Here is a 15,878-nt window from a genome sequence, read left to right on the forward strand (position 1 = left end):
TAAATCCACGTAGCTTAAATAATGCTTCATCATGCCATGCTCACTTACATCAGCTAAGGAGAATCTGACCTATGGCATTATCAGAAGCATATACTTCTGAAGTAATGATATCTGTAGTTCATCAGAATTTATCTATAGTTTCTGCTATCTCTAAACTAAACCCAGTGGTCAAAAGTCAACATTCAAGGGCTTGCGTCCTTGAAGATTTATTTCTGAATGACAAAGCTGAGCTCTAAAGTCATAAGGTTTATCTACACTGCATCTCAGTAACTAGAAATGTGCTGAGCTCTTTGGATATTTGGCTAAATGCATCAACCAGATGGCTCCCCAGTGGGCAGAGCTGTGAGAAACATTTTGAAAGATTTATACAACATCATGTTACATGACATCATTTTGCCTCATTCAAGAGAGCCGTAAAGGGGGTCTGAACTTCACAGAAGCTACCAGAGACTCAGAGGATGCATAGGAAATGAGTGCATAGGCTATGTCTCTGGCATTACAACAGAATCTGGCTGGACATGAGCGGATGACAGAGAGAAGTCTTAATGAGCCTTTCTTATGGCAAGTCTCTCTATGTACTTTCCAATATTCTTTTAGCGTACTTCAAATATAATCTGCTTAACAAAAGTGGGAAAATGTCAGTTCCCAGTGTGCAACCTGCTAGTGAAGAGATAAAACATCAGGATTTCAGCAGAGATTTTTTCAAAATTATTTATAGCATATTAAAGACTAAGCATAATGCTCTTTAGCTGAAACCTGTTTCTAAACATTCCTGCCAGATCCCAGCCTACAGTAGTTCTCTTAGAATTATATTCAGCAGTTGACTACTAAAGAAATGTTCTATTATTAACTAACATGTAATTAGTTCATTAAAAAATACCTCAGCTGAACACTGTGTAACATAATACAGTCTACTACGAGAGTGAGGAGATTTCAGGCTCTGAACAAATGGAAGTGAAATTACAGTGCAAAGAAGTGGAAAGGAGACTGTGCCAGCTGGCAGGGACTGAAGTGTTTCAAGTTACTGTATGTTTGTGACCTCTGTGTTCTTAAACAAAATTAATTAGATTATGGTATTTGAGAATCTTGGAATGCAGTGGCCATATGCCAATCTTATCTGAACCACACATCTTAAGTTTAATTAAGATGTTTTAAATTTCTCCAGGTATTCCTTTTATACACACGTATATACACTCGTGTGTGTGTTTAAAGAGTGGAAAGTGATAAACAACAGTCAAAGATTATCAAGGTGTGCTTAAGGTGGCAGCTTTCTTAATAGGACCTGGGGCCGACTCCATGAAGGGACTTGGATCCAGCTTCAATGTTCACCTGCTACTTTAAGCCCCAGTAAAAAAATCTGATCCTCAGTACCCTTTTTCAGCTGTCTCTGAAGTGTGGGATGTTTACAGTTGTTGTAGGTGACTACAATTTCAGTGTTCAAGATTTCCCTATGCTTAGTTTGTTAGTCTATCAAGTCTCTTTCCTCTATCAATGCTGATACAAAGCATCTCTCCTGCATTGAGCTGGGTTAACCTTCACCCACTTTCCTGCAGGCTGTGAGAGCATCCACCATCAGATTCAGTACCATAAAAAAAAACCACAAATGGAGGTGATGATGATCCTCGCTGATACTGCTCCTGAAGTCAGAGCATCCACTGGGCTGCAAGGTGGATAGGTCTACTTCCTTCTCAGACTGAGACAATTTGAACCCTCATCCCTTAATAATTAAGATGCCAGGCTGGATGGGGCTCTGGGCAATCTGATCCAGTGTGTGATATAGCAGCTGGTAACCCTTCCTGTGGGAGGGAAGTTGGAGCTAGATGATATTTGAGGTTCCTTCCAATGCAGATCTATGATTCTATCATGCCAGAAAGCTACCTCACCATTAGAGGAAAGTATTTGGTGAAGGTGGGACATCAGAGTCACTAAGGCCAATCGACAATGTTAGAGGATCTACTTCTTTAATATTTCTCATGAATGTCATTCTCCCATTCTCCCACCTTTTGTTTGACCTGGTTCACACTCTCCTGCCCCAGGGAAAGCAGGCAAAGCTTCAGGGCAAGGTGAGAAAGTTCTTGGCTGGAAGAACCCTGGTAATGCATATTCCAACAGAATGGAAAATGTGGGTTGAAATTTCATTGGGTTTAAAACATCCTTAGTGCTTTTCCTAAACAGTAAGCTATGGTAGAGATAGACTGTGAGCATGTTTTGAAAGAAAGAACAATCTCTTTGTTTCATCAGTTTTGAAAGAATTCAACCGGATAACTTTTGCAAGACATTTAAGAACTTTGAATTCTCAAGAGAAACTTCTGGGGGAAAAACAATACAGAAAAAAAACAACCCTAGATCTGAAGTGGGATTTAGGCTAAACTCACCCCATGCTTAAGTGCCTGTGCTGGAGCTCTTGATTTCCCTGAGGGAGGAGTGGTAATGCCCACCTGTACTCCTGGATTGATCCACTGCACCAGTGCCAAGCTGGAGCAACAGGCAGTGTTCAGAGCTCTCAGGCTTTCTGCTCATGATGACACAACTCAGCAGCTGGGTATCATTTTACAAGCTCAATGCACTGATCAGATGTACAAATGCAGACAGAGATACACTTCTATGAATAGCCCCTTAACTTCAGTGCAGCCCTTGCTGGACTGGCACTTTAATGCAACACTATCTTCTGCTATTCCTAATTGTCAAATGGCAAAATTAAAGTATTAATAGCTGTTGTACGAGGAGTCAGTAACAAAGACCTATGTCAGACATAAAGATTTCTCCTGGCCTCCCAGATTTCTAATCCCTCTGTATCATTGAAGGGGCAAATAAAGTGTAAAAATAATTGTTTGTGACTATTTGGTAGCTGCTATTTTGACTTCTTAGATCTGCTTGCTCGCTGTTCAATGAGATGTCTGCTCAGTAGACATGAAATGGACTGTTCATCTGTTACAAATCCATATTAGTTATCAGACTTGATGGGCTACCAAGAAAAATTAATCATCTATAAACTTGATCATCTGCTCCTTGAAACAGCTGCTATTTCTCCCAGGGATTTGATTACAGTAACCTTCTGCTGCAAATTCCTCCTTAATTTATCCTACTGTATTGGATTAAAACAATTTATTGCCCCGACCTCTGGAATTTCTTTCATTTTTGTTTTTTTCAACAGAGGTGACAGAATTAATCAATTTCATCGTTTCTCCTAAATGTATTTTCAGTCTTATTTATTTCATCTTGACATGTCTCCCTCTGCAAAAATGTTACTGTCCTCTGGTTTTAGCCTGCAAGCATATAAATACCAAATCAGTGTTAGATTTTAAAAAGGAACCCTCAAAGCAACCTCTGTTCTCTGCTGTAAATCATTTACAGTACTCATAAAAATCACAGAATGACTTCTTTGTGGATACCCCCTAAATGAAAATGGAAATAAGGTGGATATTTTGGAGCAATTTGAATACATGGAGAGGAAGACATAAAGATCTTCACAAGGGTACTCAGCCTTCAAAATTTTTGTTTCATTGCAACACCAGCTGAGTGCTGCTATCTGTTTTCTTGTGAGATCCTGTAGATACTGTCCTTGATTGTGAAGAAAAACCTTTCATTGGCTACTTTTTCTAGATTTTTTTTGGCATCTTACCCATAGCAGGATGAAAAGCTAGCTGAGAAATGTAAAAGCAAGTCTTCAACACATAAAGAACTGCTTATCTCCCACTGTCTTCCTAGATCTTCCCTGTTTCTATTGCCTAATCACTGCTGTGATTAGACCACTGCTGTGTTCTTCACAGGCTGTATCTCTGAGTCAAAATAAGGAGAAGAAAGCATTGTGTTGGATTGATAAATCCCATTCAGCCCTGTACAAGTGCATTGCTTCACTAAAACATTATCACTATTTCCTTCTCTTTGTTAGAGGCCTTTCAACTGGTAAATCAGCAAACAAAATGACTTTGGAGCAAAAAGGGAATAAAAATGGCTCTGGCAGAATACTGTGCTGTTGACAGGTGATTTTTCTAAGAAAAGTACTTGCCTGGGGGTAATGGGCATAATTGGATACTGTTTTACTCCAGCTTAATGCCAGGTTTTGCAGACTCAAACAAGGCCCTTTGAATCCAGCAAGTTATTATTTAAAATAGAAAACAATTATCTAGTGTTCTGGCTAATGTCTGGTAAAAAAGTAATTTGATTAACCAAATATGAGAATGAGAGGAAGTGTTGGTGTTGGCTTGTCCCAGCATTTTCCAAACAGTAGAGCACAGTAGTTATGCAACACTTTTCCATGCTATGAAAGGCTTTTTTCCCCATATTGTAAAATGGACGATACTTATATCATTGTGGTAAATGTATATGAGGGGGTTACTGGTTTCCATTGCTTTCATTTCTTATGCTGACATCTGGACAGTTTCAGTGTGACCAGAATTAGTCCCACAAGCTTAACTTTTGTTTGCTCCTGAAGAAGACAGGCCCTTGTTGCCATGGCTAGCAGTAGTCTGATTTGGAAAATTTATATGAAATATGTTCAAAGTCAATGCACTAACAAAAGCTGTGGGAAAAGGAATGTGCTCAGAATCCAAAAGGCACAAAAGCAAAGATGGGTCATGAGCGGATTATACGGATGCAGAATCTCTACTAAAAATTTCAAAGCCATGCACCCTTCCCATTGCACAGAAAAGGAAAATAACTTTAGAATGACCCTTATTCTTACTTAAACTATAAAACCTCCAAGCTCAAGAGACTTATGAGTGAAAACCAGTGCACTTACAGTAATTGTTTTGAATCTGTCTTATGTCTGCTTCTGCTTTAGACTCAAAGAAGATTCAAATACTTATCCATTGGGTCAAGTAAAAGATTCTTTTCCCTGCTGGCCTCACTTTTTTCCATCTCAGTCCCTAAACTCTCATTTACTCATTTATTTACCTGTGTTTATTCCTAAGGAATCTCTGTTTTTCATTTTCTCCCTCAAGCTGCAGATTCTTTCCTGTGTACTACTAAAAAGTACAAAAAAAAAATCTGTGATTCTCCATAAATGCCTCCCAGAAGGAGTCAAGAAGTCTCGTTACACTCCTCAAGAGCTGGGTCAAAGCCATGTACAACCTCTTTTACAAGAGGTTCTTGTAAAACTCTTCTCTTCTGCAAAGCATATTTTGAAGGGAGCATGACTCTTCATCTTTCTCCTCCTCCCTGCCACTTCAGTAGCAGAACCTTTCTGTAATGTGTCTTCAGAGCTGAAAGATGCAGTCTGATTATCTCTATAAATGACATACACAGATCTTTAGTCTGCTGTAAACTACTTGTATGCAGTATGATCCAGAAAAAAAAAAAATTAAAAAAATCTTCATGCATAAGGAAATCACTTTAGGTCTTTGCTTTTGTAAGCTGTGAGTTTTATGTCTGCATACAACAGGTAGGATTTGAGAATTAGCTCCAAGAGTGAGTCATAAAAGAAAACTTTCATTATTTGAAGCATAATAGCTGAGTTACTTCTAAATTCAGCAACTATCTATCATAATTCAGTCCATTTTAATCCTTTTATACCTGAGTATAAAAACAGTGAGTCTGAGCTATGCCTGCTGACCAACAAAGATCAACTTCAGAAAAGTTGGGCTGGACACTAGAAAACTTTACATTTCTCACCTCCTTCTTTCACTGAATGAACTGTAAAATGACCAAGAACTAAAAATCAAAACCTGACAGTTATTTCTGACCTTGCAGCTGCTGGCATTACTTGTTTGAGCTGTTTTCCAGCCAAAATAATTCCCTACTCTGAGCACAACTGAAAATTACATGAATTCAGTATAAGCAGCCATTGTTATCTAAAGACCTGTGTAGCCTTATCAATGTGTACTGCGATTTTTACTTCTAATTAATACTATTGTTATTAATGACAGCCAGTTGGCCACTGCTGTATTTTGTGCAGTGTAAATACATAATCCATTTACACTTTGGTTCTAAAGAGCTTACAACTTAGATAGACAAAAACACCGTCCTTTTGCAGACATGGAAGCTGAGAAAGAAGCTGAGAGAGTTTAAGTCGCATTCTTGAAGCCACGCAGAAAGGCTGAAGAGGAACCATGTATTGAATCCAATTCAGTGGGGTGGTATCTCTCCCCATCTAATATCACCAAGATTGCTCTTTTACTACTCATAAGGTCAAGATTTAGAGTATGCTTGAAGTGAATCAGTGTACAGCAATGTAGCTCAGACCACCGTTATGGCTTCTCCTCTCTCACCAGGAATGAATTATTTCTGTGCTCCCTTGAAGAGCAAACTGGTTACCTTGGGATGCACAAAATATACTTCTGTAGCAGTTGCATCCCATAAAAATACTCGCAAGAGAGACTACCCCTGAGTTCTGTCATAAGGACTTCATTCTCTCCTTTCAGTCCGAACCCCACTCAGACACTGAGCGCAAGAGGCATTTATTAATACCAGACATTGTAGGTTTCCTATCATTTTATACAGATGACATTCATGCTGACTGTTAGTTTAAGCTTTAAAAGAAGAGAACAATAGGATTACTTTTCCAAAGCAAATATAACTACTCAATATTGTGACTATAGTTTCCCTGCCTGAATCAATGAAAGGTCACAGTTTCTTCACTGTGAAGAGGTTACTAAGCCATGGGAAAAAAAAAACCAACAACAAAAAAACCCCACCGAAAACCAGAAACTGGACTCATGTATATTTGCAGAGAACAATATAGAATTGTTGGTAGACACTCTCTGAGCACAGCTAACAGACACTGCACAGATGTTCTGTGGGCTTGTTTGGAATGGGCACAAGCAGTGTTTAAAAGCCACTAAATAATCTTAAACAGTTGCAGCTAAAAGATCTACACAAAGCTTGCCAGAGTTCTTAACTGCAAAAAAGCCCTTTCCAAGAGCACTGTATTCTGGACATAGTGCTTTTGCAATGGCAGAAAACTGGCAGTTACTGCTGCTGGTATTGAGGAGTCACTCCTGGGAATCAGTCACCTGTGATTATAGGGCATGCATAAGTATTTATTAATATTTGTATTGGTTTCATTCATAAGGACCCACAATAAGATCAGCAACAGTGCACATGAGAAGAGATACCTCCTACTGTAAACTTAACAAACAGAAATAGAATGAGGCCTTTCTCACAACTCCATATTAAGCAGCCCCTTTTGCTGTGCTGTCCAAGCTAGAAGTCTTGCTTGAAGACCAGTCATCATCTTCTTTCTGATGCTAGTTAGTCCCAGGAGAAAGGAAGGCAAGGTCTTACACAGAAATAGTACACTTGCACAGCTCTTGGAGACAAATGACAGAAACTTTGACAACAAAATACGAGAAGATAGATTTATATATATATATAAAAGCACTAATGAATGCTACTTTTTCTCTAGCAATTTAAAGTCTTCTGGTTTTTTTTTGCAGATATTCAAAGCAAAACTCTGTCTCCAGTCACTACATCTCGTCAGACCTTGTTTATGCCTCAAACTCAAAAAATAACCGAATGGGTTATTATGCAGAGAGATACAGAAGACCTAGTCCATGTTCTGGATACAAATTTCATGAATCTAAACAAATTTTAAAAAACCTTTTTACTCCCATGAAATAAAATTTCTGCTTGTCAAAAATAATTGTGACAAATACATTCACTCTGGAAAAGATGAATTACATATATACGGAAATAAACAGCCAGTTTGCAACTTCTGCCTTAGGTTTGATGCTAGATAATCTTGGTTTACATTTCGTAGCATATGCTGTGCCTTCTGTCCCTTCCTTTTGATACTATGATCTCTATCTCAAGGTGATGCCAGCAACAAAGTTTAATCATACTGGTTGAGCAGTTGAAAACAGGAGAACTAGTCCGTTACCACTTTACTCAAGAACAGAACAAATGGAAGACAGCAGCTGTCAAGGACAAGTAATATGATAGACAGTAGGAGAAGAAAATTCCCTAATCAGTGGAAGTACATGCATGCTTCTATCTATGCAAACTAAAAAACAACACTTCTAAGGCAGCTGGTGAAATGACAAGAACAACTGATAGAGCTGCTAGGGTAAAAAGAAGTGCATGACCACAGACTGACATATAGGAAATTCTGGTTTTGGGTGAGGAAGATGGAGACAGAAGGTGTTCTAAAGAAATATGATTAAGATCAGTGATGATGAGTGTTATCATCAAAACAAGCTCACATGCACAATCAAGGCAAATCTGTGAAAGTGTTTTGTTTTTTGTTTTTTGTTTTTTGTTTTTTGTTTTTTTTCTCTGAAGAATTACTCGCCTGTTCCTACTCATTGAAATTCTTGCTCTTTCTGCTTTAAATTGGGATGAAATTAGTACTGCTATTCTAGGAATCGTTTGTAACACGTAAGAAGAAGCTTCTTATATCTTAGCTTCTTATAGAATCAGAGAATTATAGAATGGCTTTAGTAAGAAGGGACCTGAAAGATCATCGTGATCTCTGAATTTCCATTGGATATGTATACCAGAGCAACATTTCAGGTTGAGCTGAGAGACCTTGTTTGCATGTGCCTGTACCAATTTCCTGCATGTGTTAGCAGACCTAAAAACATGTATTTATAATTACGGCTGGCAAATGTCACAGTTCTGCTGGGCTATCATACATGTCTGCGTATGAATAGGAACGTCATTCCCTTGTCGCAGAATCACAGAATCACCAAGGTTGGAAAAGATCTACAAGGTCATCCAGTCCAACCATCCACCAATAACCGATGTACTTGTGAGCGGATGTAGAATGGGAACCATTCTCACTGCAGCTGTGTTCTCATTCAAGCTTTCCCAGCATGTGAACAAGAGATTTCTTGAGGTTTCATTTTAGACCTGCAAAGGAGGCAAAGGCAGCAGCTCCTTGAAAGGAGCAGGAAGAAGACTGAGCCAAAGTTTTAGTGCAAATTAACAGTGCTGTGTAAAGTCACTACATAATGCCCTGTTATTCTGTATCCATCTTTGTTAAGAGTTGCCAGAATGTAAAGTGTGAAATAGGATTTTGCTTCTATTTCATATGAGACATGGCTAAATAAGCAGAAAAAGAGGGCTAAGAACATATGGATGTGACATCTGGGTGGTCAAAGGGAAGCTGTCTGTAAACTGGCCCTCCTTCAGGAGCAGCTGTCTGAGGACAAGCCTAAGCCTTATCACCACCCTTCAGTTGTTTCAACCAGCAAATCACAACATAATAGGATTTCAGACTTGCTTGCCTCCTAAGAATTATTGACAATTTAATGAGTTGTATGGGACTTCTGAATCATGGCCTGAACCTCTGATTGATCACCTGAGGTGAGCAATGAGTCAGCCACGGGAGCACAGGTGAAGGCAATTCACCTGAGCCTGGCTCCACCTCTCCTAGACCCATTTAAGAACTGACTGTCAATACAGAAGGATCTTTTCTGGAGATCTTCTCCACTGGAGTTTATCGCATGAGCCTAGGATAGGGTGAGTGTCCTTCTTTCTTACTCTAGTATAATAACTGCATCAGCCAAACTCCTGGGTATACTATATCATCTGTATATTCACTGATTGTACAATGAGGTCATTATCACAAATTTATTATATTTAAGCAGAAGGCTGATGAATTCCTTAATTATTATTGCATCTGTCTATACAGAAAGTTTCAGTCTGGCTGAATGTGCCAAAGTTTAGCCACTATCTCTATCTCTGCCTCCATTTTGATGCAGAAATTTCTGACGTTGTTCCTAAAGCTTTAGTGGAGCCCTCAGAACAGTAGTAGGGGATAATTTGGCAGATAAGCCCAGGTGTGGAGGAGACTGGGCTCTGATCTAGGCTTTATCACAGGTTTCCTGTGGATATGGGATAAATCACTTAATCTCTCAACCCCTTGTGTTCCCCTTTTGTAAAGGGATGATAATAATCACCCATTTAGCAGATGAATTGTGATGCTAAAGTAATTACCACTTCTAAGGCCTGTCAATATTCATAAGTGTAATCACTACAGAAGCAAAATGTATTACAAGCATTATTTATTTTACTATGTAAATGTTGCCATAACCTATAAATACCCTTAGAGTTTGTAGGTTGATTAGCTGTTCTAAATATTCAAGTGAGAAAGAAGCTATTGCCAAAGAAACTATTGCCTCATGTTTGGAGGAAGTAATGAATGTACAGTTCTCACAAAAAAGGTGTAATTTGGACTTAAAATTTAGCCGCATAATGGTCACAGGACACTGCTGGTGAACAAGTAGTAGTGCTGTGACAAATGATTAAATTGGAGTAATCTGTGATAATACATAGTTTTCTAATGGGAAAAATAAATATTGAATAAATAGCCAACCATATATGCTCAATTTTAATGTAACATGTTTCCAGTGTGCTTCAGAGAACTGCTCATCAGAATGGAAAATTAAACACTCTGCCACAAATATTTTGTGTGATGTTAAATTCTGGTAAGAGAATTGCATGAATCTGTATTTATATTATAGTTACGAAACTCTCGGAACTTCTTAGATCAACAAATGCATCTTGACACATCATAAACCTGAAACACACTTATCTTCTACACGCTTATATGAATATTAGCAGTTCTAAATATTTTGCATATTAAATTTTCCTGCTTTATGATACCCAGGTACATCAATCTACTTACTATACAATGATTAAAAACAAAAAACAAACAAACAAAATAATAATAATAAAAAAAAAATAGGGCTAGAAATGTAAACCTTCAAAAATATATAGAGAAACTGTTCCAAACTCAAGAGGTTGCTGGAAACTTCCTCTCAGTGAGAAAATACAGGAGAGCAATCGGACAGCTAGCTCACAGGTCTTTCAGTTTCAAGCCTGTGTTTAGTATGTTTCACTCCAGTTTTAAAAGCCCTTTCATATCATTCTTTGTCTGTTTTAGACTTTCTCTGAAATTTATTTGTTTGTGTGGCTGCCTTTAAAGAGTGTAAGAAGCAAAAAAGCAAATTTTACCCTATATGTTGTGTACCCTCACTTCCACCCTGGATCCAAAGTCTGCTCTAAAATTTATTTAAATTGAAAATTGAAGGATTTATTTATCAAGTATAAACAATAGTAAAGTAGAATTTATTCTGATTACCAACCAGCCTAAGCCCATTAATATTTCTGACCCATGTGAAAATATTAAGGATTTATAATCAAGAAGTAGTTTTGCAAGAACGAATTATATGTGAGATTTTAATAAGCTTGTGGAATACAATACGCTGAAGTACACTATTCAAACTTCTGCATTTAAAATATTTACAATTATAGGTCTGCCTTAACATCTGCCGTCAGATATAACTTAAAGATGGAACAGAAGTAACAGATAGCTTTATACGTATAGTCAGAGAAACAAATGGTATCCTACAAGAAACATGGTTTTAATTAACACCTCATCAAGGAATAATCACCATGCATTACATGTTAATGTTTAAGTTAATTTTCAGCTAATTTATTTTTAGTGAATTCTCACTTATGGAAAATGCAACTAAACTTTGTTACGTTGCATTTCACAGACTGCCGTCAACATCTCTTCAAGACTGCAAAGAGCTACACAGCTTATATAGCATGGAGAAATTAATCACAGTCCTTTTTCTCATATTTTAAGTCCAGGTTCACATATGCTTCAACCAATAAATCAGGATAAAAACATATGTTAACCTTGTACGATCAGTGTGATATAATAAGTGTTAAATTTAATAGAAAGGTTGTATTTGATAGTTGGATTGCCTTTTTGTTGGACATGCTACGATAAGCTTGCCATATGGATTATCAAACAGGTGTGATTTCACCGTCACATGGTAGCAACAAAAAGTGTAACTTCTTTAAGCACCCAGAACTAGATAGATTTTCAGTGAAAAGTTCTTTTGAATTCTTTCTACAGAGCCTCCACATTAAAGAAGTGAGCAATGAACGATCTGTACTCAATGCTTCCTGCATTTCTGGGAGTGGAATTATACTATACAAAGAGAGTGCCTGCAGCTGTCGGAGCAGAGCTCAGTGAAATACGCCAACATTTTCACATCATAAGAGCAGATGTGGTTGAAATTGTTGACAAGAAGCAAGGGCACAAGGTCAAATGCAGATTTTCCATATCAATTTTTTCAACTGTCTTTTCCAATTAAGGCAAGGATGGTACTTGGCCTAGGAATACCGTACAAATCTTATGAAAGGAGTAACTAGTTGGGGAACAGAAGCTCGTGTACCATATTGCAGCTCCTAACAGTGCTGTCTGATGTACAGTTCTTGATTTGATTTTTATTTTTTAAAATATAATGGATACATAGTAGGAAAACCTACTTTCAGTCTTATGAATGCATGTGAATGCCCATTAGTGTTAATAGGAAACATGTTATGATTTACAATGAAAATGTAGACCATTTCTCCCCCATGCGCACCTCATTTTTCTAGGCATAGTTGGAGGGGGAAACCCTACAAGGTCGCATGCTTGTCCGATCATCGTCACTTTTCTACGGTACCAACATCACACCTCATTGCATAATGAGTTGTGCTGAACAGAGATAGTCATAGGGATGACCAGAAAGCCTGTGTATTAGTGGTTCTGACCGCCGCCAACCATGAATAGAAGGGGACTGAGCCCCAGAGGTGAGTAGGTTTAAAAAGTCATGTTGAAAACAAACACAAAAAGAAAAACAAAACACAGTGCTCACTGAGGTGTTTTATTCATTCCCTTTCCCCTTTTTTTCAGTCTCAAAATATACATGGAGTCACAATTTTTCCTGCATTATATGAGAACTTTCTAAAAACTTATGTTTTTAATGAAAACTGAGATTCTCTTTCAATCCTAAGGTTCGGAGAGATGGAATGGAACTGTAAGTAAAGCTTCAAATGTTGTGAGATTCATGATAAAATCTCTGGGCCTGGCAAGGCTGCATCCCAACATATAGTTAAAACTAATATTCCAAGGAGGTGTATTTGCTGCTGAGTATGACACTCTTGTTTTCTGGTGCTCCAGTACACCGTTTCAAGTCAACTGTGATACACTACCTATGATACTGGATCAATGCTGTGCTGAACCAGACTCCAACTTTTATTGATGTTTCAGGCAATCTGCCACTTGGCTAGAGAACTTTGATTTAAAACATAAAAGCCAGCTTTAAGGCACGAGGGATTCACTAGTAATAGCAACTGAAAAGCTGAAATTGAAACAAAAAAATGCGTAGTACTACATTACCAGTTCCCTGAGACTTCTTGTGTCCCTTTTACTGCTGTCTTAATCTCTATGCATTAATCTCTGATCATTAATCATTTTTACTTAAAATTATGAGTGAAATGAAACATCGTGTAATCTATTTTTAAAATCGCTGTTACATGAAAGTCATTTTTGTTCATGCAACCTTATTTTCTCACAGAACAGTTTGGAGTTGCCTTTCAATTTTTCAGTACTGTAAATTATTTTGAATATTTTCAATATTTTTAACTTCTGGACAAGTGACAAATATTAGAAATATGAGCTGGATTGGGTAGCTTTTTCCAGACAGATTAAATCTCCAAAGAATTTTTCTCTCCCTACATGAACAAGTACAGGCGTTATTTGCTGGAGCCTGTATGTACACAGTTAAATATATGTTTTGTCAAATATTTGTGTTTGTGATTTGGACATTAGTTTTCTACGGAGACTTTTGTCAGAAAAATTCTGTTGGTGTAGAAAGTAAAATTAAAAGTGTAAAACACTGGAAGCAAACAAAATTAGCAGGCCAGTTAGCTCTTTCATTGTTTAAGAAAACAAAAAGGGCTTGTTTTTTGCATTTTACAGCTACTGAGATTGATGGAAAATAAAACTGCAATAGGCTAGCCAGAGATTTTACTAACCTTGCATTACAAGTTACATCTATCGTGGGGGGGAAAAAAAAAAAAGCAAAAACAAACGCAAACAAAAAAAGTTGTTTTATATTAGTCTCTAAGTGTCTCCTTCCAATCTTATGTTTTGACCATCTTCAGAAGCAGGGATATTACACTTCTGAGCAGATTCTTCAGTCCGCAGTACATTTTTAAGTATTTATTGAATGTGTCTCATTTTAAATGTTTCATTCTGAAGACGTTTTCCTGTGTGTGCTGTTGGTTTCAATGAATTTCAGGTTTTCAGCATCTGCTTCTTGTTTTGATGTGGTGACTCGCTGTTCAATAACCAAAAGAAGTAGAATTCTGTGCTGCTTGTTGCCTACCTTTTCAGAGGTGGAACAAGAAGAAATAATAATAATACTTTAATGCTATTATTGTGTTTCTCAATTTTTGCTGGCCTTTTGTGAAAATGTACCAAGTGAATGGGCTTCTCTTGACTCTATAATCTTCCATTTTTTTTTTAATATTTAATATGACCTATTGATTTGAGAAGTAACCACCAGGCAACTGCGTCTGGAGAACAGGTTTACCATGGTGAGGGCGATAGGAGAGAAAAATAGAGGAATCTAATTGAAGGCTTGCGATACATTGAATGCTTGTACGGATAACAAGATAGGGATCAGAATCTGAACATCCCATCTTAAAATCTTACTGAGATAGCTTTCTGAAATAAAACATGGAAGTGAAAATATAAGTGTTTCAGATGGGGGAGACAGCTGATTGAGAGAACCAAAATAAATCCCTAAGATGTTATAAAGTTACTTGCTTATTAGGAGCTGATACTTGGTCAAGTGAAATGTCTGCATCTGTATTTGTGTATCTGGGGTCAAAACTTGCTGAAGGCTCAGGCAAACGTGCATTAAATAGAGTTGAGCAGAAAAAGGAAAGAGGTGCTCCAGCCTGAAAATCAGTAAGAGAACATAACTGAAGAAAATTATTTTTCAAGTAGAGCCACTCTGGGTTAGGGTGGAGTCTATACATTTTTGTTGGGGGCTGGGAGAAGAAAGCAGATAACATGTGTGACATACCTCACTCTATACATGGCAGTCTCATTTTATTCAATGGAACATTCCCTGCTTCTACTCTTTGTCTTATCAATTTAGATAGCTAACTTCCAACGTCATAAGCATTTCTTGTGAACTGTGTGTTTCAACATCTGCAACTTTGCTGAGGACTATATGCTATAACAAAATAATAGGTCTTCTTACTCTTCACTGCCTTTGTAATTCAGAAGATGTTTTTGATCATTTTTTGGCTGTTGGAACATAACCTTTCATATTTCACTAGCTGTAAAATAGACAACTCAAGAAGCCAATCACAGTGGAAAACAAAAGAAATAGCAGAAATTTATCAAAGTGACCTTTTCAAGCAAATCAGTAAATGTATCCTTTTCACCTTTTACTCTGGGCACACCCTGCTAATTTTTCATATAGTCATTTTGTTATTTGTATCATACGCTGTGAAGGAAACAGGGAAAGACTATGAGGCTGTAGACTCCAAAATAAAACAAGGAACTTACCTGTTTTCAGATGGGCGCAACAGTTTGGCTGAGAGTTTCAGATATGGTAGGTGCCAGTTTTGTAACTAGTCATTGACTTTCCTAGATATTCCATCACATTAATAGACCAAGACAATAGTCCTAAATTTAACTGATAGGGAAACAGGAAGAAAGTTGACTGAATACATTGTATGGAAGGGCTATAATCTGAAAAGGCTACAGAAGGGTATTTTCTAGTTGAACGCTTGCAGTGCTGTTTTTAAGAACTCTGGCTCTTTAGAATACACAAAGAAGCAGATAACAAAGCCTTAAGGCAAAAATAATAACAGTAATAATAGTGGTAAAAAATCCCTGTTCTATTACTAAATCACTGGCTAACACATGATGAAATTCATTTTGTGCCCTAGTCAGGGGAAAACAAATCCATCAAGATGGTGATAAAACAACTGCCAAGATTTAACTGTTTGTGATAGGGATTCTCATTGTTACACCAAATCCAGAACACCATAGTCTTTCAGTTCCCATTTCTGCCTTTTACTCTAAATGATAAAACTGATGGTAATTGAATGCAGTGTTTGTAAGTAAAATG

General features: G+C 37.4%; 1 long non-coding RNA gene across 1 annotated transcript; it reads left to right on the forward strand.

The window, feature by feature from the left end:
- The first annotated feature begins 9,351 nt into the window (after nt 1-9,351).
- Nucleotides 9,352-14,081, forward strand: LOC125689202 (uncharacterized). The gene is made up of 3 exons (XR_007375114.1): nt 9,352-9,402; nt 11,813-12,534; nt 12,638-14,081. It is a non-coding gene; the product is annotated as an uncharacterized LOC125689202 (long non-coding RNA).
- Nucleotides 14,082-15,878: the final 1,797 nt, after the last annotated feature.

This window comes from Lagopus muta, chromosome 2 (genome assembly GCF_023343835.1).
Source record: "Lagopus muta isolate bLagMut1 chromosome 2, bLagMut1 primary, whole genome shotgun sequence".
Taxonomy (NCBI): domain Eukaryota; kingdom Metazoa; phylum Chordata; class Aves; order Galliformes; family Phasianidae; genus Lagopus; species Lagopus muta.